Source organism: Scatophagus argus, chromosome 8, assembly GCF_020382885.2.
Source record: "Scatophagus argus isolate fScaArg1 chromosome 8, fScaArg1.pri, whole genome shotgun sequence".
In the NCBI taxonomy this organism is placed as follows: Eukaryota; Metazoa; Chordata; class Actinopteri; family Scatophagidae; genus Scatophagus; species Scatophagus argus.
The window spans coordinates 15,077,600-15,093,676 of NC_058500.1; the positions used below are offsets into that span (position 1 = coordinate 15,077,600).

Sequence of the window (16,077 nt, forward strand, 5' to 3'; positions counted from 1 at the left end):
TGTGAGATGTTTTGGTAACTCATAAATTCATGTTTAAAGATAAGTCTCAATAGTAATAGTATGGACATCCCATCTGTGCTGGTGGTTGACAACATATTAAAACTAAACTATAACCACTGTGTTGCTTCACGGAGAAGCTGTTTTACAGGTCCTACAATATACCAACCAGAGTGTGTCACATTTGACACTCTCCATGACAAGCCCACATGTGGCTGTGAGATATGCACTCTATCACATTTGCCTACTAAAAACCAAGAGTTTATGTGTCACTGACAGATGGGCACACACGTACTGCAGGTGCTACATGTCCCATTACAATATACCATGTGTTGTACATTTTGGATAAGAAACAAAAAAGAACAAACTTCCATGTAAAATAACCTTTTTCTTTTAACATTTTTTTTCTCTCTTTTGGTTAAAGTTTTAAACAACAACAAAAGTTTCAAATTGTCCATTTTTCACACAGAGAGACTTTCCTACAGGGCTGTTGCTGCTAACAAGACCCAGCAAAAACTTTCCATCAAAACTTGTTTGCAGCATAATGATTCTGTTGGTAAAGGTAGGAGATTAGAGCACAGGCACTACTACTGTGCTTTACTGCTGTGCTTTTCGGCAACTGGTGCTTTTATTGTCCAGGCAAGCAGTTTTTCGGCTGGTGGCTAACCATTAGCCAGTTGCACAGTTAAGGTGTTAACTGGATGGATATCCAGAAAGCAGCACAATCTGAATCTGCTTGAGCCTATCTGGGTTGTGTTGTCAGTGATATTTTTTAACTCCCCTTTTAAATCCCCTTAACTCTTTGAAGTAATCCATAATATCCACTGAGTGTAACAACCTTTTTTTGTTTGTTTAAAATGTAGTGATGCTTCAAGGTGAAGAAAAGACATTTTTGCCCAAGAATCTTATCTGAGACAGAAATCTTGAGAACTTGAGAACTTGGGCAAACATCTTGGGTGAATCTAGATCTGCCACACTTAACAAGTGTCCCTTTTGAGTAGATTTACATTTAGGACTATTGTCACTGAAAGGCAGCCAAAGCTGGTGCCAAACAAATTTGTTTTCTCTTCTGCTCATGAGGTTTCATACTGCTGTTGAAAGTTATTGCTTTGACCTTTTACTCCTCACGAATCTGCCTCTTGGACTTAAAACTGTTCTCTCTCAACCCATTTCTGAAATTCTTTTAAGCTTCACTGTGTATTTAGCACCACATCATCGCTCTATTCTGGGATGTTTTTGAGGACAGAGAAGAGATGAGAGTAAGCGGTCATCTCAAGAGGATATTTTTCATGTTTTCATGAAAAATTCCACATCTTCTCATGAGGTGGCTTTCAAGAAAAAAAAAGAGATATATTTCAAGACAGGTACTAGGCAAAAATAATTAATAGACCTTTCAAGTGTGAAAGGCCATCCTAATGCAATTATAGAGTCTTTGTGAAGTGTCAGGATTTTGGAATTATAAAATCACTCTGGATTGGCAGCAGTAATTATGGTGGGTGAAAGAGACATTCTCTCATACCTTTGCTGATCCAACCTAACAGCTGCCCACAAGAGTTTCCTAGTTTCTTATTCTGCTATTTCATTTATTTCAGTAAGTTATTTAGTACGTGTCTTTAAGCACAAAACATGTTGTAGGATGTCTGTAATAAAGACCAACTTAACTCATTATGTAACAGCTTCTGTCTCAGGTGTACTTGCACTGTGGCTGTCACGCCTTGTTCATATTTTCTCTTTTGTATGTGTCTTTTTATATGGTTTTATCTATGTAAATTTATGACTTTTTGTTCTTTTGTGAAAGTTAAACTGGGCTGTCTTTTGTTGACCTACATGCTCTGTTGACTGTTCTATTAGTCACTGATACGAATAGTAGGCCTGCACACTTGTAATAACAAATACAGGTTTGATTCATTTGTCTTTGCACTCGCATGTTTCTGTTCCTGCTGTGTCTGTGTTAGCAAGGTGATCCGTACCAAGTGCTCTTAAAGGAGAATTTTACACATCTGGTTACTGTACTAGTTTGATAAATTGCCTCAAGTGCTGTCATTTGAGTCAGTTTAGGGCCACCCAAACTACCAGGAAATCCCTGCCACTGAACTATAAATAAGGTAGTTTTTTTAATGTAGTCTCTTACAGTAATTATTTTCTTTAAAACAATGGTTTCCATTAGAGATGTGATGGAAAACATTACTCTTTATTATCTTTTCAATATATTTCATTTAAGCAACGACGGGAAGAGGGAAATGCCTGAAGAAATCTTGCATTGTCCTTTCTAATAAGTCACATTGAAAAGGTTTAAGTTAACTGTATCAGAGGTCATGGTAAAGTTGCACAGTTCTTCTCTAGGTTCAGAAAGACAGTACCAAGTATAAACATTGGAGCAGACAATAAGTGCTGTGTCTGTGGTACAGTAACAGGACAGCCTTTATTGGACCTTTCAGTAGCCTGGCCTTGATAGGCTTTGTGGAATAACAATGAGTACATCTGTTCTTTACACACAGAAAGCCAGGTGATGTTTAGGTTTTTGTATAATAGTAGGGCAAGTGATTCCATTAGCATCCATGATGGGTCTCCTGGGGTTATTGAGGACAGAAATTCTGGATCCTGGTTCTGCCTTTTTCCCCCTCTCTTTTTTTTTATCTGCTTGATAAAAGTGCACAGGCTCTTTTCCCAGTCTGATCTGAAGGTCTATGTGTTTAGATTGACTGAGGCAGGCTAACCAGGCCAGATAAAAGTGGCATTAAACCATCAGACTTCTCCCCTCACACAGCACCCACGTCCACATCGTACAAATTACTGCTCAATTTGCCTGCAATCATGCTCTTAACATGGAGCTGGTTTGGAGAGGAGCTTTTCTAATTATGGGCAATCTGTAAAAGATTGTTGTTATGATTACAGCACAGACATATGCCCCAGTGCAGAGTACACAAACTAGACACCAACACTCTAAAAGCCCAAAACAGATCCTGTCTGCTGCTTGACCTGTGAAATTTTGTTGTAAATGTCGTCTTGATCCACCATTTTAAATGTTTAAAGTAAATGCAAGAAACATAAAACAGTCACTTTGTTTACAAAAAAAATAATTTGTCAGATTTGAGCTCCTCAGCACACTCTATAAAAAGAATACAATGGTTTATCAGGAGTTGCAGTTATTAAACTTAGACACATTTCCTTCCAGCAATCCTATCAAGAATAGTATAGAGACAAGATCAAAAAATCCTAATTATAATTACAAAATTACACAGGGTAGAACAAGGGCATCCAGTCTGATAGGGATAATTACAGACATAGAGGGCAAATAAGAAATATGGCATTGTGAGAATCTCACTTCTGTCATTCCATGGCATTTTTATGGATAGTGTGTGTGTGTCTTTCTCTCTGTGTGTGTGTGTGTGTGTTCATGTATGTTCTGTCTCTCTTGGAGTATCGTGGTTTTCAGTGGCCTGATCAAGAGAGGTTGAGTGAGCCACCACTACTTCTTTCAAAAAAACTCTGACTCCATCTTGTCTTAGAAAAACTCCTCATCCACCCAAACCGCCACACGTGCCCTTTTCCTGTCTCCTTTTATTGCATAGCCATGATCCTCTTATGAAGGCTTCCTCTGCACTGGAATACCATATGTTTCTAGTTAAGCCCAATTTCTTTTTCTCATCACTCAAGATGAGCATTTGCCAAGCCAAAAGCATTGAGAAAGCCCCACTTCTGCCATTCTTTTTAACCCCCCCTTGCTTGACACTGTCAGAGTATTTCAAATCGCTGAGATTTTAAATTAATTTACAGCCACAACAAAAGAGCTCAGCATTTTAATAGCATTGTAAGTAATTTTAAGTTAATTCAGTAACCTTTGTATAGAGTTCAGGCAGCCACTAAATTGTGGTTGCTGTTGACGAACACAGAGGTCATGCAGAGGGTTCCAGCTTATTCATCAAAGGATTGCTGGGATATCATTTTGGAATTGCTAGTTTTTCATCCAGTGACACTCAAACTGAGTGCGGAGGACTTAAAGACAATTATAAATTTGTTTTTTTAATTTATTTTATAGCTTCAGCTTTTTCATATTGACTCATAGCATTTCTGAGAATTAAGCAATAGTCTTTTTATGGGGACAGTTCACATCAAAATCAAAAATACATTTTTTTCCAGCTTATCCATCAAGATCGTTTTTGTGTAAGTTGTTGAGGTCTGGAGATATCAGCTCTAGAGATGTCTACCTTCTCTCAGGATGGTGAACTACTTGGTACTTTGCTTATAGTGTCAAAAGCACAAAAAAAGAAGAAAATAAAAAGGAAAAACTAATCAGCAATGTTTCTTTCCAGAAATCATGGCCTGTTTAGTGAGGAAAGTTTGCAGCTCCTGTTGTGAGCAGGAACTATTTTGTTTCTGTATCACTGTGCAGAAAGGCAGCATGCATCTGTTCATTGATAAGAGACTTGCTAACTAAGTTAGCTAACGTTACTGAGGACGATGCTATTGATGTTTGTATCTGACCCTTACATTTCTGAAAAGAGACCTTACTGATGAGTTTTACAAATGTATTTTGTGAGCTTTGAGACAACAAGCAAAATGCCATCTATTTGCAGTATATTCAAGTGAAGGCAGACAAGTCCATAGCTGATACCACCAAACCTCTACATTTCACACCAAAACAATCTAGATAAACAGCACTGCAGGTAAGAGGAAACATATAAGCTTGCAGAGGTACATTATGCAGGTAATTCCAGTGCACTGTAGGAGTTGTAAATTAAATTGTGAGTTAACCACACAGCTACACAAAAATATTAGAGAAATCCTCCAAAATGTGATATATTATTTTATTTCTGACCAGAGAACTCATCTGCATACACTGTTGAACTTTTTAAACAGAAATGCAGTCATTAGTAACTGAGATGATTCTCAGTTACTAATGACTGCATTTGCTATTGTTTTTGACTCTCATACTAGCAACCAACCAATTCATTTTCTACACTGTATTTCTTTTTATTATCCTTTGTCACTCATTACTGCTTCACAACCAAAAACAAGAAATAAGTGGATTCCCTCATAATGTATTCAATAATATGAGAGTATGGCTACGGTGTCACCTCCTTTTTAGTGTGAATTCCCCCCCTCCCCACATTAAATGTAAGCTGTTATAGGGCCCAAAGGAGCTCAGTAGTCTATTTTCCAATGATGATGTCAGCCATGTGGCTTACACCCCTGAGAGGTGAAGGTAATCAGCCTTTTCATCTCCAGAGGAGGGGCAATGTCGAGGTCCTGGCTGACTCCATATTTCCCTCAGTCGTCCTCACAGCGCCTGAGCAAAGCCTCACCCTTACTGTGCTGAATCTTTTTCACTTATGCGGACTGTCTCTCTCTGAAGCGTGCTTTAGTGTATCAAGATGTTTTCCATGATTTCCCCTCTTACCACTCGCAGAGCATATGGAAGAGAAAACTAATCTTTAGTTTTCCCCAGATTAATGACACAACTAAAGCTGAATTGAAAAACCTGAAGATGAACCTTTGAAGTTTGCCACCAAATAAATGTTTATTTTTTGGATTTTGACATTTCAGTTTCATTATTTCCTGGTGTCTCTGTTAGACATCAGTGGTAAAATATGTCAGAAGCACACTATTAAAGACTGGAGGCTCTAATTCTTTATTGTGAAAGGCTTCATATGAATGTGCTTGTTCTGTTGATGTGAATAAACAGGAATCAGCACTTAGTCGTAAGATCAAAACCCAGTTTTTAGAAAAAGATCAAAACCAAAAATTCCCCTCATTAAGGAACAAATTTCCTATAAGGCTTTTGAAATCACATTTGTTCTGAGAGCTCATCCATGTTTGCATTTCTTTTGTGTAGGTGTTGAAACAATTGCTCTCCTCTGTGCACCTCCCTAAAATAGCAGACGTACAGGGCTTGTAAGAAAATTAGTCAATTTAATTTCCTTGAGTAATGAAAATGTCATGCACCATTTAATAAAACTGTAAGAAAAAAGTCTGCGTTGCACACGTTGGGAGATAGCTGAGGCCCCATGGATTTGAAAGTTTGACAGTTGCTCCTTTTGATGTTTTCTCTGAGTTTTGTTTCTTTTTTTTCTTGATGTGATTTCAAATTAATTTCAACAGCTTGGATGTAAATATGAAAATGAGACTTGTTTGGTCTCCCCCCCCGACAACCCAGAGCACTGCTGGCTGAGGTAACCGATATCTCTTTCCCCTTTAAACTGCAAATTATTTTACGTTTATGAGTTTGTCTCATCTTCAAGGTCAAAAATGTAATTTTTGCTCTTTCAAAGGGTTATAACCTTAAAAGAGAACCTCCATCCTTGCTGATTAATGAGAGACTCCTGCATTTGATGTTTCAACGGTGACATTTTAAACTTTAAATATTTTATATGCATACCTATGAAAAAAAATGAAGATACGCATTCATGTGGAATAAACGGTATTGCAGAGAAGAAAGGCTGGGCTGGGTATCATTTTAATAGAACAGTTAGAGTGCAATGGTTTTTCTTGGTGATTTTTATTTGAGGTTTTTATGTGTGCGCAAGCTGATTTAAAGGCACACTAAATCATTGGGGATGGGGAGTGGTGGATTATGCATTTAATCAAGGAGTAGGCCTTGTGAGAGTGGCTGGCCGAGTCACCAGGGCATCAATGAGGGGTTGGCTCAAACATGGGGCCTATCCCCTTTGTTCCTTGCCGTAATGGGCCATTTTCACATAATTTGTACAAAAAAACGATAGAGCATGTGCCTCTGTACCAGCTGTGTTCCCACTGATTGCTGAAACTGAGCGAGTGCTGTATGTGTTTAATATAGAATACCTCTCTCATTAGGTAGAAGTCCTTAAGGTCACTTGTACATGATCTGCATAAACAAGCTTGCAACTTAAAGTAAAATGTTGCTTTTAGCACAACTTATTATTGTTTTTTTAATTTATTGTTATGCTCTTTCACCTCAGGTAGTCATTTACTTTCATAAAAATGTGTTCACAATGAGTCACTTAAGGACATAAGCGATCGCAGACCTGCGTGCAGTTGTGTATAGTGCACTGAGATGGGCATGTTTGCACATGCGTACAGTCAGTGTTTACAGCTTTGGCAGCTCTGTAGACATGGACAGATGATAAAATTTACTTTATGAAATTAGGACAGTACAATTTGGGGAAAATTTGAAATGTGCAACACCACAGTTTGGTAGTACGATTATGACATGACAAATAAATGATTATGAAAGGTCTCGTACTGGCTCTTCTCAGTTGTGCTAACTAACCTCACGGTTGACTGACGGTCTTTTGTGACGTATTTTCGAGCAATGAAGCAACATGGACGTGTCAGTTGGTCTGACACGCAACCCCTGGCTGCTTTGTGGATGAGGAAAGTATACTTTCAGTTGTCTTTTGCTGTCTCGTCTCAGGTTCATATCATTATAAACACTTTTTAGTTTTAGGTGCTGTTATATAAGCTATTTAGGGTGATAGCTGTTGGTCAGACTTTGCAAAAAATTTTGGGATTGCATTTTGTGATTAGTTTCGATGAGTAAATGGTAGCATATCTCTCATCATGCACTCTGGTCCCTAGTCCTCTGACAAAACCATTGTGGTTTCAGCTAACTGAATATGATAAGATGCTTCTTTAGCTTTTGTAAAAAACACTCTTTTTAATTGCTGAAATATAATTATGAAATTGGAAACAATCCAAATGGCATCAAATAGTTCATTATCAAAGTCACAGATTTTGGTGTGTAATTCTAATTTTCTTTTTGTACTTTTCTCTTGTCAGACTGACTATGGAAACTGAAAGCTTTGCGAATCGCACCGTAAAGTTTCCACAAATCTGCAGTGTTTGTCTCGTTTGTGTCGTCACTCTTATCACAGCTGCCACACAGTCCCCATGAAATTGAAGTACTCTGTCAGTGGCTTTGTCTTTAGGCATGGACTGGCACGTGACGTCAGGTTAATTGTTTTCACTCGGCAGTACTGTACATTTTATAAAAAGGGTTGTGTGCATGATTAAAATTTGTCTAGAAAGCAGGATTTTTGGCTTACTGTTGCTAAGTGTTGTATTAATGTGAATGTCCTGTCAGGTTCATGTAAGTTGGCATCAAACTGTCTGTAAGATGTTCCCATTACCATGGCTTCCTTGAAAATTAGTATGTGTGCTTGATGCTTGATGACTTGCTTTCCTACTGTCCAGCAAAGCTTAATGTTTAATTTAAAAGTCGCAGTGTGCTTTGCATGTCAGAGCTGTGCAACTGTCTTAGGTCTTATTCAGGATGGCAGCACACAAATCAAGGATGAGTTGTGAAAGCAAATGGAAAGTAAGGGTATCACTGGCAATTACTGTGCCAGGGTAAATGTTTCTATGAGGTAAAATCTTCGTGCTTACATAGATATCCTTATTATTATCAGTTGTGTACACTTTGTTTGTGGCAACTCTGCATTTCTTTGCATGTATGTAATGTAAAAAAAAAAAAAAAAGTCTTGTTGTTATCATAGTACACTGTGCCCTAGATTCAATTAACATTTACACCAAGACAGCAAGTGCACTTTTTTTTTTCAACATTAATTTGGTCAATTATGCAGCCTTTGTTCTTAATAACCACCACTGTTCTTGCCTGTGCAGTTAGATAGGTGAAATATTTACCCAAAGTAGGATTTAAACAGGGACATGTTTCTATAAGGGCATGGTTTGTTTTCTCCTCCTATTTGCTCCTGTGGGGGATTAATACTGTCAATCACATTGACTGGCACCTCTCAAATCACACCCTTGCAGCAAAGTGGCTGATTTTGTCAGGCAGAGAATGGCGTTATCGGTAGAACCTTGTTTGGAGACTCACAAAACCGCTAAACCCGCAATTCATGGGAGATCTGTTTACAATCTGCACCGGCCATTGACTGCTAAACAGCCCGCACAGATCCATCCTGGGCCACTCTGAGGAGGAGTGGAGCAGAGCAATTACATCCTCAAACAGCAATCTGAGGCTAGGTCGGCATGCAAACAGACATCAAGTACACACACAAACACTGACAGATTCAGACACAAGCAATACGTTTACTCAAGACTTTGCCGAGTCTTGTTAAGCTTTGGGTATGAATATGCTTGGGCTATCTAGTGTTGCACGTGATCTGCGCAGTACAGTCATTTTGCTGACATGTACGTCTAAGTACCTAACTTTACATCTCATGATTCAGACGTAAGAAATATGAAACCAAATTCTTAGACGCTGCTTTATAGGTGAAATGCAGCAAAATCCTCTGTTACTCCCGTTGCAATTTTGGAATAAAAAAGAAGACATTTTCATTAAAAAACAGACTCCATTAACAGTGGAAACATGTTTTCTTCTTCATTTGACCAGATGTGAGTATGTAAGTCTTCCTGCCCTCCACACCCTAACCTGCCAAGGATCTAAATATGATTGGTGTGATCAAGCCGATTGAGCTCTTTAGACTAGCTGTCAATATTGTGAATCCCAAACATGCAAATTACACATTGGAAGTTATGACACACATTCATGTCAGTGTGTGTATATACATTCATTTTCCATGCTTTGTGGATGGATTAGATTCTTTTCCAATTTTAGCAAGTTCCCAAAGTGAAGGAAAAACGTATGTCTTGAATATGGTTCTAGAGGGCAATTGTAATAGTTTGATATCTCTTTTTATGTTTTGTTCAATGTATATAATAGTGTATTTTATGGCATTCAGTTGTCATGCAGATCCGTGTATGAAAACAAAACTTTCACATTTAATTTTTATTTCAAGTTTGCCCCTAAACCTCAAGATACAGCAAACATGACAATGTGAATACTCTGCAAATGTTCTCAAGACCTTCTGTATAAATTACTGTTGTGAGGCATTGCAACAAAAACACCAATTAGCAACCCCACTGCTTGTTTTATGATTTTGAGGAAGAAGGGAGACTTAAGCATGCCTTTCCATGGAGCCAGTAAATCTCTGAAGAAATTCACGGTAAATTCACAGAAGAACTAAGCCACATTTAATTGCGGTTTCCATCAGGTGTAAAACTGGCATTGATAATAAATAGATATTACGTTTACACTTTCTATTATCAGAACTTTGATAGTTTCATATCCATGGTCAAACAACTTCTCACATACTTCCAAAATTGGATCCAAAGGCTGTTCTTTGAACTAACATTGAGCCAAGCAGGGAGATTTGTCTGCCTTACAAAGAAAGGTTAAAAGCTATAAAGTTATCACAAGAAGATTAAAAGCATTAGAGATGGTGTCAGTGGATCATTTTATTTTGCCCACCTTACTGCTAGTCAGCATCTTTTTCTTTTTCTTTCTTTTTTTTGGTTGTTGTTAAAGGACATATGGCCTTTTAATCCAAAGAGGCTCATTGTTGTTTTTACAGCCCCGGAAGTGTTTCTCGATTGGGGTGCATTAAATCATCACCTCGCTCAATGCAATATAAAATGGCTAAAGGTTGTCCAATGGGGAGCATGTAGTAGATGTGCTTTCCTGTGCAGAAAAAAAACAGCTACTCAAGTCTGGCATTGTGTTACTGACTACTTGAAGGTTGAATACAAACCTACGTTAAATATGGCATACAACACTGAAATTCTTGTAGTCTAGTTTTTGGCTTACCAGCATTTTTGAGGAACTTGTTTTCTCATATTATGTATTATGCAGTGCTGGATCAGTGGTCACTCTTTTTAAATCCTGCCTAAGACAAATAATTCAGTTTAATAAACAGTGTATGCTGAAGCGATATGGTATGTCACAGTAGTTGTCAGTCACGCTTTACGGTTCTTAAAAAGTCAACCCTGCTCTGTATAGTGCCTTGGGCATTAAAGCTTGAGGATGATGCAAACAGCTAAGTATATTGCTTCATCCATTAAAGGATTTTTAATAGTAGAGTTACGTTATTGATTTTATTTTACAGTGATAAATATATCACTGATTGAAGATTTTTCACGTCAAAGATGAATTGCATTAGTCTGGATTGTTGATGAGTCAAAACAGAGATAGGACGCTGGAAAGCCATAAAGTCTGTATATGTGACACTTAATGTGGGCATTACAACTGTGCTAGTGCAGCCTTTTCAAAGTATTGTTTTAAAAAGCAGTAATGGGTAATCAGGAGAAGGAACCGTGTGTACTGAGTGAGTGTTAACACGTTTTAATATGTTACATTGTACCATCTATAAACTAAAGTGCACTCAAAATGATGACCACTTGAATATACCGTAACAAATGTGTACGTATTCAAGGTTTATATGTACAATTATTTAATTTACTTTAAATTGAACTACAACAAAAGATTTGTTTTCTATGAATTATATTTATCCACCTTTTTGGACAAACTGTAGTGGTTGGCACCACTGTCATCATGCCAAAACAAAACATGATGCATTGCACAGAGGCACAACAAACTAATAAATAAACAAAAATGAATATATCTAAAAATGTACGTGTGATAGTTTTTATCTGAATTTCAGTATTTAGAAGATTCAGAGTGAATGATGATGTGTGACAATCAGTCACAGCAATTAGTGTTACTGTTAAGAAGCCTTTTTGTTTTCTCTCACCCATACAGAATGTCACAAATAAATCCTCACTTGCATTTGCATATTAATTGGATCTGAGACGTCAAGCATCTTTCATTAAGCAAAATGATCTGCATATTTGGAGACATAAAATAGTTTATTTCAATGTGGGAAAAGAAGTCATTGAAAATTGACCGCATATGGGATGTAAACTTTGGCTGATCCATTAACCCTTTACCCCCCGGCAGCAGATTGAACGCAAAGCAACAACAGGCTGATTAACAATGAGATGATGTTTGTCAGACTTGAACAGTGCTAAGTCAGATGCAGAAAATACAGCAGCAGTGAGATCAAATGCTTATTATAAGGTTAGTGTTTGGGGTTTATACACAGTATTTGTAACACTGTAACACTTTGAAAATCAGTGATATGAAAACGATCTTAAGAAATGTAAAATTAGTACACTGCAGTGTAAGCTCTGTTTGTGGAGTATAATACCCTACTTGTGCATGCAGCGACATGCAGATTGTATGCATGTACCACAAATTGCACATATTACTCAACAGTATTTACACAAAGTAATAAAAATGCCATATTTTTGAGCTTATAAATTCTGTTATTGCATAAATCATAACTGTATTTGAATCAGCAGTTTTGTTTATCTTCTTTTCGGATTAGGCCCTGAGGGAACCCAACCCCATGATTATCGAAATCCCTTGTGTCATCTGCAGTTGTCTTTCAAAGTTATTCTCAATAGCTCCAACTCTGCTCTGCTAATTACTACAACAACCAACTTCCCTTGAAAGCATCATCTGAACATAATGTCCTATTGTCTTGAGATCGTGTACTTCCAGTGATAAAATTGTCTTTCTCTCAGTGCGCTCTGTTCTTCAAAAGTAAATGAAATCCCAGGACAATAGGAAATGCCAAACAAAGTGGACAAGAGGGGAAAGATGTTGTTTGTCTGAAATCTTTGTGTGTCAGACACAACCATTCTTTGTTTTCGGCATCTGTTGGCCATTCTAAAGGGAAAAGTGACATTGGTTGGTTCGATATGATTAAGGCTCACAGGCTGGTTAATGGAAAGACTGTGTTTCGCGGGGTCTACGTAGTTAGGGGCTAGACTTGTGAATAATTTGATTAGGTTGCAGGGGAATATATCTGGAGGATTATGTAAATGGAGGTGCCCCCATGCAGAATTCTTTTGAACTCTTCAGAACTCACATCTGCCGGGGTCGACAGCTAGACAGGACGGCTGCCTTCTTGTAGCCTGATTCCACTGTGTTGGAGGAAGGTGTTTAAAGGTCATTTTCAGTACAAACAGACTTGTCCTGAAAGACCTCTCTTTTCTAAAGAACTTCAATTCATTTTCCGTTGATGCCCATGCAATTATCATTTTCTTTGAGTCAACAATAGCTGAGCTTAGGACAATTATTGTTGTATACTAATTAGCCAGACTTTGTGCGTGCGTGTCACCAGTAACCTCTCGCAAGCGCTGCATATGTACACACTGGAATAGCTTTGACCTGTTTACAATATATTTAAGGTTATATCTGCCTCTCCCTCTGTGCAGTCTGATTATGAGATTTTTCCCCCAAGCCTTATTTGGTGTATTTCTGGGTGGGGATATGTTTGTGTTGAGCGCTATGGCAACCAAAGTCAAGGTGACCAAGAGCATGTTGCACACATTAGATTACCAGAATAGAGGCAGGAGACAATGCAGTCAGCACAAAATACCATTTATCTGCAGCCTGATTGTAGGGATTTCAGAGACCATCCCTGGGCTGGCTGTGGATTTATTGTCTCGGTGAGTCTGACCACTGCACTCTCAGCTGTGTGAAAGCAAAGGGACCACTGCTTGTACAAGTGGTTTCTGTATATACTGTGTACCTGGTCACAAACACCTTAGCAGAAGTGGACTAATGGTTACCTTGTCTTTATGTGGATGGCAGGCTTTATGCTTGAAGTTTAAATTTTCCATTGAAATGGAAAAGTTTGAAGTGTTTTTTTATATCATTTAAGTAGAATTTAAGAAGCCTCCCTTAAGCAAACGTTCTCGTTATTTGTTTTGTTAAAAGACTGATAGAGAGTAACAATGTTATCACTTCAATTGTAACACAATTCATATCTTATTTGAAAAGCATTTGAATTCCACTCACACTGACGCCATTACAATGTGCTGGGGGTGCTTGGAGCTTATTTGATCTCCAGAAAAGCTAAAATGCTCTAATATTAGCAGCTGGTTGAAAATCTGGCAGGCTCATGGCAGCACATGTTAAGTAACTCTGGCAACTTATGCTCACTCGTGCACTGTGGCTGCAAATGTATGTTGGGGCCTTCGGAGATGAAGTGTTTGGGACTACTCTGCAGAAACTGAGGCAGCAGTGCCAGCACAGTAAAAACGTAATCACTTTGGCAGGCCGTGTAGTTGTGGGATTCAGTCTCACTCAACAAAAGATGAAAAAGAAAACAAGCTGATTTTTACAATGCGTAACCTCTTGGTTTTGTGAAACTTCCTTCCACATGTGAACCCCCATACTGTGATGTGAAATATGGGGAATGTCTGCCTTGGTGCTTATGTGTGTTTTCAGTCCGTTTCCTCTCTCAGAAAAGCTGAAGTCGTGATATATTGACTGAAAATAAGCTTGACAAAACCTCCCACTTCCCCTCTTTGAATATGTTTTTTTTTTTTTTTTTTTTATTCCCAGGAATGTATGCAGGGCAGTGAGTGGTTACTTCACCAACAGGAAGGATGATACAAGGACATACTGTAATTATGTTCAAAGATACTGATTCAGCCCAGTTTTTACTTGTAAAACTTGAGCAATCAGTTTTGGAATCTAAAAGAATCCTCTTTTGTGGTTGTCATGTGCTATTGAAAGAGTCTGCTTTGCCCCGGCTTGTGACCACTTGTTGAAGGGGTTGGGAGTGATTTAGGGAGGGCAGCTGGATAACAGAGATTTTATTTATCTATTCTGAGAGCCCTTTATTTTTGCAAGCAGTTCTCAGCTTGCAGTTGTTGCTTTCATGACTTTGTGGCAGATTTTATGAATTGTGTGAAATGAGTATGACTAAAGGAGGGAACAGCTGAGAGGGTAAATGGGAAAAAAGTGAAGAAAAATAGAATATGCCAGAAATGTTAACCAGAGGGCAATTTGGATCTCTAGAAGAGCTGCTTTAAGTGCTAAATGCTGATTTCCTTTGGTTCTGTTAGAAGAGAGGGAAGGGCAAAACATTTTACAAAGCTCAGGCACCAGGGCATGGGAAATGCATAAATGTTCCTTCTTGCAGGTTGTATTCACCATATTTTTATGTTAGAAGTGAACTATTGTGATAAATTGGAAATGTCGGATCACTTTTCGAAGCGTTCTTGACACAAGAGCCACTAGTGTAGAAACTTTTTCTGTCCGTTACAGTTAGAGTTAGAGTTTCTCATGGCTTTGTGAACTCTCTCAAGGCATCTGAATATGTGATTGTTATGTGCCGCTACGTGTGTGAGGATAGATATGGAGGCATTATTACCCAGGAGAGGTCAAGGGTCAAGCATTAAGCAAACTGCCTGCTTGGATCCCTGCATCAGAGATTTCACATCGCTGGCCCAGGAAATACTCCTGTGTCTTGTCTAAATAATCAAGGAGTGCTTCAGCGTACAAATGTGAAAACTGATAAATAAACACAAGAGACCGAGATTAAGAGGAAGTATGACTTTAAGGAGCCCACAGTGCCAAAGTGAAGATTTTTCCTCTTAATTGTAGATCAACAGGGCTGTGTTTATGGGGCCTTGCTCGGGAACAGGAATGCCCTGTTGGTCTGCTGTTACCTTTAGTCTCATTTTTTTGTTTCATAACAATGTTGTTTGACCTTCTACATAGGAACAGTTTGTTTTAACCTCATTCCTCTAAAAATGCATGAAAACAATAGAGCAGGCAGGGATAGGAAGTCACATCTCACCATATCAAAAACAGATTAGAAACTGAAGAAAAGGCAAAACACATGGATGCATGAAAAGAAAATCAGTGGCATGAAAAAAAAATCAAGCACTTAATTTGAGTGTTTAAAGTTAGTTTTAGTTCTAGTTTAGTTCTGCATCTGATTGCATGTGTTAATGTACTTATACATGTACAGCATGTGCTAAGAAAGGCTGAAACGTATTAATTGATAATGTCTTACACCACATTTTTGTACAAAAGCACAGAGTGTGTTATGATATGTTCACAGAGAACATTGTTATGATTATTGTTGTAATTACTATTAGTAGTAGTAGAAGTAGTAGTACTAGTAGTAGTAGTAATAGCATCAGCAGCGGTGGTGATGGTATTAGTGGTAATACTAGTATTTCACAGTCCTTAAGCTCTCCCTTTTATCTGATCAAACTGCCGTTCCCTGAAAGTTCTTGGCTTGCCTCCTGTTAGAATCTCTAAAGAGGGACAAAGTTAGAGTGAACATTATCACACAAACTCAAAATAACCCCCGGAATTCAGACAGTGCCTTATTAGGTCATGAATCCACAATGGGAAGGAAGTGAGCAAAAAATTTATTGACAGGCCAGTGTTCCTTTGAGTTCAGGCGCAGCCAGCACAATCCAAGATAG

At 38.2% G+C, this 16,077-nt stretch overlaps 1 protein-coding gene across 3 annotated transcripts in view; it reads left to right on the top strand.

Annotated features, from left to right (window-relative positions):
- Positions 1-16,077, top strand: part of casz1 (castor zinc finger 1) — a 169,757-nt gene that overhangs the window by 46,948 nt on the left and 106,732 nt on the right. The window contains exons 1-2 of one of the 3 annotated variants that reach the window (XM_046397588.1): positions 13,167-13,293; positions 14,195-14,256. The exons of 1 other annotated variant lie outside the window; for it this stretch is intronic. The gene's annotated coding sequence lies outside the window, so the exon portion shown is untranslated. Of the gene's footprint in view, positions 1-13,166; positions 13,294-14,194; positions 14,257-16,077 lie in introns of those variants that run through there. One more of the 3 variants, XM_046397587.1, reaches the window with a different exon arrangement.